This window comes from Enhydra lutris, unplaced genomic scaffold (genome assembly GCF_002288905.1).
Source record: "Enhydra lutris kenyoni isolate GAN:26980312 unplaced genomic scaffold, ASM228890v2 scaffoldscaffold1, whole genome shotgun sequence".
In the NCBI taxonomy this organism is placed as follows: Eukaryota; Metazoa; Chordata; class Mammalia; order Carnivora; family Mustelidae; genus Enhydra; species Enhydra lutris.
In genome coordinates this window covers 40,533,816-40,540,866 of record NW_019154085.1, presented here as the reverse complement: position 1 = coordinate 40,540,866, position 7,051 = coordinate 40,533,816, and positions in this window count along the sequence as shown.

The following is a 7,051-nucleotide window of genomic DNA, read 5'->3' as shown; positions in this document are numbered from 1 at the left end:
ATCTTTAAAAAAAAATAATATAAAAACGTGGGCACCTGGCCTGGCTTAGTTGTTACAGTATGTGACTCTTGATCTCAGGGCTATAGTTTCAAGCCCCACGTTGGGGGTAACGATTACTAAAAAACAAAAATCCTAAAAAAATAATTAAAAACAGAAATACCATATGATTCAGTAATTCCACTACTGAGTATTTACCCAAAGAAAATGAAAAGTCTGATTCAAAAAGATGTAAGTACCCCTATGTTTTTTGTTTGATTGATTTTGTTTTTGTTTTTGTGGCTCAGTCGTTAAGTATCTGCCTTGGGCTCAGGTCATGATCCCGGGGTCCTGTGATCGAGCCCCACATTGGGCTCCCTGCTTGGCGGGAAGCCTGCTTCTCCCTCCCTCACTCCCCCTGCTTGTGTTCCCTCTCTCGCTGTGTCTCTATCAAATAAATAAATAAATAAAATCTTTTTAAAAAAGTCTTTATTTTAAAATAATCTCTATACTCCACGTGGGGCTCGAATTTACAACGCCAAGACCAAGAGTTGCATGCTCCACTGAGCCAGCCAGGTGCCCTGCACCCTATGTTTATTGCAGCATCGTATACAATAGCCAAAATATGGAAGCAACCCAAGTGTCTATCAACAGACAAATGGATAAAGAAGATGTGGTGTGTATATACAATGGAATATTATTCAGCCAAAGAAAAGAATGAAAACTTGCCATTTGCAACAACGTGGATCTAGAAGTTACAACGCTAAGTGAAATAAAGTAGCCAGAAGAAAGTGATTTCACTCATGTGGAATTTAAGAAACAAAGGGGAAACAAGGGAAAAAAGAGACCAAAAAAATCAGGCTCTTTTTTTTTTTTTTTTTAAGATTTTACTTATTTAACAGAGAGACAGATCACAAGTAGGCAGAGAGGCAGGCAGAGAGAGAGAAGGAAGCAGGCTCCCCGCTGAGCAGAGAACTCAACGTGGGGCTCGATCCCAGAATCCTGGGATCATGACCTGAGCCAAAGGCAGAGGCTTTAACCCACTGAGCCACCCAGGCATCCCCCAATCCTTTTTTTTTTTTTTTTAAAGATTTTATTTAAAAAAATCAGGCTCTTAACTACAGAGGACAAACTGGTGGTTGCCGGAGAGGAAGTGGGTGGGGGGTGGGTGAAACAGATAAAGGGTATTAAGAAAATGCTTATCGGGACGCCTGGGTGGCTCAGTTGGTTAAGCAGCTGCCTTCGGCTCAGGTCATGATCCCAGAGTCCTGGGATCGAGTCCCACATCGGGCTCCTTGCTCGGCAGGGAGCCTGCTTCTCCCTCTGCCTCTGCCTGCCATTCTGTATGCCTGTGCTCGCTCTCTCTTCCTCTCTCTCTCTGATAAATAAATAAAATCTTAAAAAAAAAAATGCTTATCAGGACACCAAGGTGGCTCAGTCAGTCAGCACCTGCCTTGGGCTCAGGTTGTCATCCCAGTGTCCAGGGATCGAGTCCCATGTGGGGCTTCCTACTCAGCAAGGAGTCTACTTCTCCCTCTGCCCCTCCTCCTGCTCATGATCTCTCCTTGTGCTTGCTCTCTCAAATAAATAATGTCTTTAAAAAAAAAAAATGTACACTTATCTTACAGCCATTTTTTTTTTAAAGATTTTATTTATTTATTTGACAGAGAGAGATCACAAGCAGGCAGAGAGGCAGGTAGAGAGAGAGGAGGTAGCAGGCTCCCTGCTGAGCAGAGAGCCCGATGCGGGGCTCGATCCCAGGACCCTGAGATCATGACCTGAGCCGAAGGCAGCGGCTTAACCCACTGAGCCACCCAGGCGCCATTTTTAAGAATTAATTAACTGGGGCCCTTGGGTGGCTTAGTCGATTAAGCGGCTGCCATCGGTTCAGGTCATGATCCCGAGGTCATGGGATCAAGCCCTAAATCCCTGCTCGGGGGGAGTCTGCTTCTCCCTGTCCCTCTGCCCATCCCCACTGCTATGCATGCTCTCACACGCTCTTGCCCCTTCTCTCTCAAATAAATAAAATATATTAAAAAAAATTAATCCCTATATCCAATGTGGGGCTCAAATTCATGACCCTGAGATCGAAAGTCTCATGCTTCCCCCACTGAGCCAGCCAGGAACCCCAAGGGTATACTTACCTTGATGAGTACTGAGAATGTATAGAAATTTTGAATCATATTGTACATCTGAAACTAATGAACACTGCATGTTAATTATTGTCCCCCCCAAAAAAGAGACATATACTGAAGGATCAGAATCTAATAAAATTAAATATTAAAAATTCTCCTTCATCATTAAGCGTCTGCCTTTGGTTCTGGTTGGTCGGCTGGGGTCATGATCCTGGGATCCCACTCCCTCTGCATGTGTTCCCTCTGTCACAGACTGTCTCTCTCTCTCTCTCTCTCTCTGTCAAATAAAAAAGCAAAATCTTAAAAATAGAAAGAATGAAAGAAAGAATGCTTGAGGTCAAAATGAAGGTAGTTCAAGTCCTCTTTCAAAACTACATTAACAAAACAAAAGAAAGGAAAACAAAATAAGAAACAGGAGGGCCTGAAGGTGAAGGATAGGAGAATCTTAGCAGGGTTTGGGGCCACTGCTTTGATGTAAGCTAAGGTGACATCAGTTTTACCCACCTCTGCTTTTGTGCTATTGGTGCAAATGTCAACATACTGGAAAAGGCAAATGAGGTCTTAGTATCCCAAAATAGCTCTCAGAGGTCTGTGGACAGCATTTTGAGAAGTATTAATCTACCTTATTTCTTTTAATGGCAGCCAAGTATTCTACTCTGTGTGTGTAAGCAGAAAGCATTCAACTCGCCCCCTGTCGATGGGCATGGGGGGTGATTCTGCCCTCCGCTGTCCACACACTACTGAAGTGAGCGGGGCGTGGACTCACCTCCTTTGCAGCATCTGGGTTAAAATGAAAAAACCTCATTCGTTCAACTAATCTGAATTCAGGGCCAGGTCCCCAAAGAGGTGTTTGGGCTGTTCCCCTTGACGAAGCACATCTCGGAGAAAGGCCTGTAGGGATAAGCCCTGCCTGCCCCTGCCCTGGAAGGTGCCCTCCACCCTTCCCCACACGATAGGTTGATGACAAAAACCTGATTGGATGACCAGCAAACCCAGGAGGATTAATCAGATTAAAACAGTCCGACAACAAGCCCATAAAAACCCCAAACCCCTAGACTTAGAAACTCCAGTGGCCTCTCCGCGGCTCCTCTCGGGTCCCTCCCTGTTCAGGAGCTTGGTACGACTGCTCAATAAGCCTTGCTAAACTCTCCATAATCCTTGCTTTGCTACACCACTCTTCATCTATCTGGTCAACCTCATCATTCTTCCAAGAGGCGTGACCAGGAAGGAAGGAAAAGAAATCCTTCAACACCCAAAAGATAGCAAGGTCTCTGCCCTCAGGGCCTACGTGGGGGTGGGGGGAACGGTCAACAAAATAAATGAAAGCAAATGGTGTATTAGATGATGATAAGGACAGAGGCAGAAATAAAACAGAGCCAAGTGTAAGATATAGATGGGAAATAGGTTGCAACTTTAGGTAAAATTGAAAGAAATTTTGATCTCAAACTTTCTTTCTTTCCTTCTTTTTAAAAAATATTTATTTATTTATTTGACAGACAGAGATCACAAGTAGGCAGAGAGACAGGCAGAGAGAGAGGGGGGGAGCAGGTTCCCTGATGAGCAGAGATACCCGATGCGAGACTTGATCCCAGGACCCTGAGATATGACCTGAGCCGAAAGCAGAGGCTTAACCCATCCTTCCAGGCATCCCGATTTCAAACTTTCTAATTGAGAATCCTTTCCAGCTTCTCTCTTAACTCAGGCAAAAGACCCTGCAGGCAAAGGGTTCCCTGATGGGCACCAAATCTACCCCCGCAGGCAATAAGGACTTCCCTGGCCCAGGAAGACCCTGCAGGACTGACCCAAGGACGATGATGGATTTGCCCTTCTCTGCCCACCTGCACGTACCCTCTAACCTCTGGCCCACATTTTCCTCATATAAACCTGGAATTATTTTTGCTACTTCAGAGACCGTCTTTGAGCTGCTAGACTGATGTCTTGCTGGTGTTGGCCTCACTGAAATAATTCCTTTCTTGCTTCTCCAATGCCTGTCCCTCTGCCTTTGGATTTTCTCAGTGGCTAGTGGCTGAACCTGGTGTTTTAGGACCCCTGGAGTCAGGTGCTCTTGCCCTCCTGTCCCCCCGCTACAAAATGGCCAGGAGGAGTCTCTTCTAGGAGGTACATGGAAATATGGGCCTGCAGAAAGTGTGTAGAGTGCTCAGAATGTAAACAAACAAACAAACAAATGAGGGGGGGGAGGTGAAGATAAAGATTTATTTATTTATTTGACAGACAGAGATCACCAGTAGGCAGAGAGGCAGGCAGAGAGAGAGGAGGAAGCAGGCTCCCTGGTGAGCAGAGCGCCCGACGTGGGGCTCGATCACAGGACCCTGGGATCATGACCCGAGCCAAACGCAGAGGCTTTAACCCACTGAGCCACACAGGCACCCGGGAAGATGAAGATAAACTCAAAATGGATGAAAGACCTCAATGTGAGGCAGGAATCCATCAAAATCCTAGAGGAGAACAAAGGCAGTAACCTCTTCGACCTTGGACACAGTAACTTCTTTCAAGACACGGCTCCAAAGGCAAGAGAAACAAAAGCAAAAATGAATTTTTAGGACTTCATCAAGATCAAAAGCTTCTACACAGCAAAGGAAGCAATCAACAAAACAAAGAGGCAACTCACGGAATGGGAGAAGATATTCACAAATGACTCTACAGACAAAGGGCTGATATCCAAGATCTATAAAGAACTTCTCAAACTCAACACTCAAAAAACAGATAATCACATCAAAAAATGGGCAGAAGACATGAACAGACACTTCTCCACAGAAGATATATAAATAGCTAACAGACACATGAAACAGTGTTCATCATCATTAGCCATCAGGGAGATTCAAATCAAAACTACATTGAGGGGGCACCTGGGTGGCTCAGTTGGGTTAAAGCCTCTGCCTTCGGCTGAGGTCATGATCCCAGGGTACTGGGATTGAGCCCCGCATTGGGCTCTTTGCTCAGTGGGGAGCCTGCTTCCTCCTCTCTCTCTCTGCCTGCCTCTCTGCCTGCTTGTGATCTCTCTCTGTCAAATAAATAAACAAAATCTTTAAAAAAAAAAAAAAAACTACGTTGAGATCTACCTTACACCAATTAGAATGGCCAAAATTGACAAGGCAAGAAACAGCAAATGTTGGTGAGGATGTGGAGAAGGGGGAACCCTCTTACACTCTTGGTGGGAATGCAATCTGGTGCAGCCACTTTGGAAAACAGTGTGGAGATTCCTCAAAAAGTAAAAATAGAGATACACTATGACCCTGAAATTACAGTACTGGGTATTTACCCCAAAGATACAGATGTAGTAAAAAGAAGGGGCACCTGTACCCCAATGTTCATAGCAGCAATGTCCACAATAGCAAAACTGTGGAAAGAGCCGAGATGCCCTTCGACAGACAAATGGATAAAGATGTGGTCCATACACATAGTGGAATATTACTTAGCCATCAAAAAGGATGAATACCCAACTTTTGCATTGACATGGATGGAACTGGAGGAGATTATGCTGAGTGAAATAAGTCAAGAAGAGAAAGTCAATTATCATATGGTTTCATTTACTTGTGGAGCATAAGGAATAGCATGGAGGACATTAGGAGAAGGAAGGCAAAATGAAGTGGTGGAAATCGAGGGGGAGATGAATCATGAGAGACTACAGACTTGGAGAAACAAACTGAGGGTTTTAGAGGGGAGGGAGTGGGGGAATGGGTTAGCCTGGTGATGGGTATTAAAAAGGGCACAGATTGCATGGACTGGGTGTTACGCAAACAATGAATCATGTAACACTACATCAAAAACTAATGATGCACTGTATGGTGACTAACGTAACATTAAAAAAAAAAAAAAAGAACATAAACAACTCGGGCTAGAGGAAGTTCTCCCTGGATGTCAGCATCCCAACTTCTTTCTTCTAACTCTTACCTTAGAGAGGTTTCCCAAAGACTCTCAATTACTTCTGCCTTTTCTCCAGGGACATCAAGCCAAGAGCAAGTTTCAGGTCTTTGTTTTTGTTTGGGAAACACTGAAAGTGACTCCGTCCCTAGGCTGGCTGCATTGTCCCCTGTGGAAAACCCACAGGCACTACCTAAATGGGTTTTCTCCCCTTTCTCTTAGAATCCCTAACCACACCTCACCTCCATAGCACCCCCTGGCCAGGCCCTAGAAGACCACTGACTGGCACTGTGGCAAAAGAAATTCCTAGCAGAGAACTAGGGAGCTTTTAAATCTGGGGAGCTTTTAAAATCTGACTCCAAGCCCCAGGCCAGACCCAGAGGCCCCAACCCCACATGATGCCAGGTCCCTAGGCCCTTTAGGCTCCAGGCATCCAAGGCTGTGGCCTTGGGGATTCATCAGGGAGCCCCCCAGGGGGCAATGAGCTCACCCTCAGGTTCCCTGGGTGGCCCCAGCATTCTGTTCAGAGGACAAAGAGACTCCAGATGGTGGAAGCTGCTAATAGAGAAAATGTTCACTTCCCTATTTCTCACCTGACAGAAGCAACAAAGAACTAAGAGTGGTTGAAAATGAATCCTACAAGGTTGGGCCCTCCCCCACTGGCCTAGGGATTCCTGGCAGGGGCTGTCAGAAGATAATCCCCACGCCACCCCCAACCCCATCTTCTCCCCATCCAAGCCCTTCAAGGTTGGTGCCACCACAGGGAGCCTTTTCCTCCCAAAGCTCCCCCAGTCAGTCCACTGTTGGTCCCATCCCCTGAGACTTCCCGATTCTCTCCCCTCCCGCCGCCTCAGGCCAACCCAGGGCTTGCCAGGAAGGGGAATGTGTGGCAAGGCCTTCCCTTATGGGGCCTTGCCCAGGCCAGAGGGATTGGTCCAAATCAGTGCTGTCCAAGAGAAACGGTGCATACTTTTTATTTTAGAGTGTGTATTTTGGGGACGTCTGGGTGGCTCAGTCAGTTAAGTGTCTGCCTTGGGCTCAGGTCATGATCCAAGGGG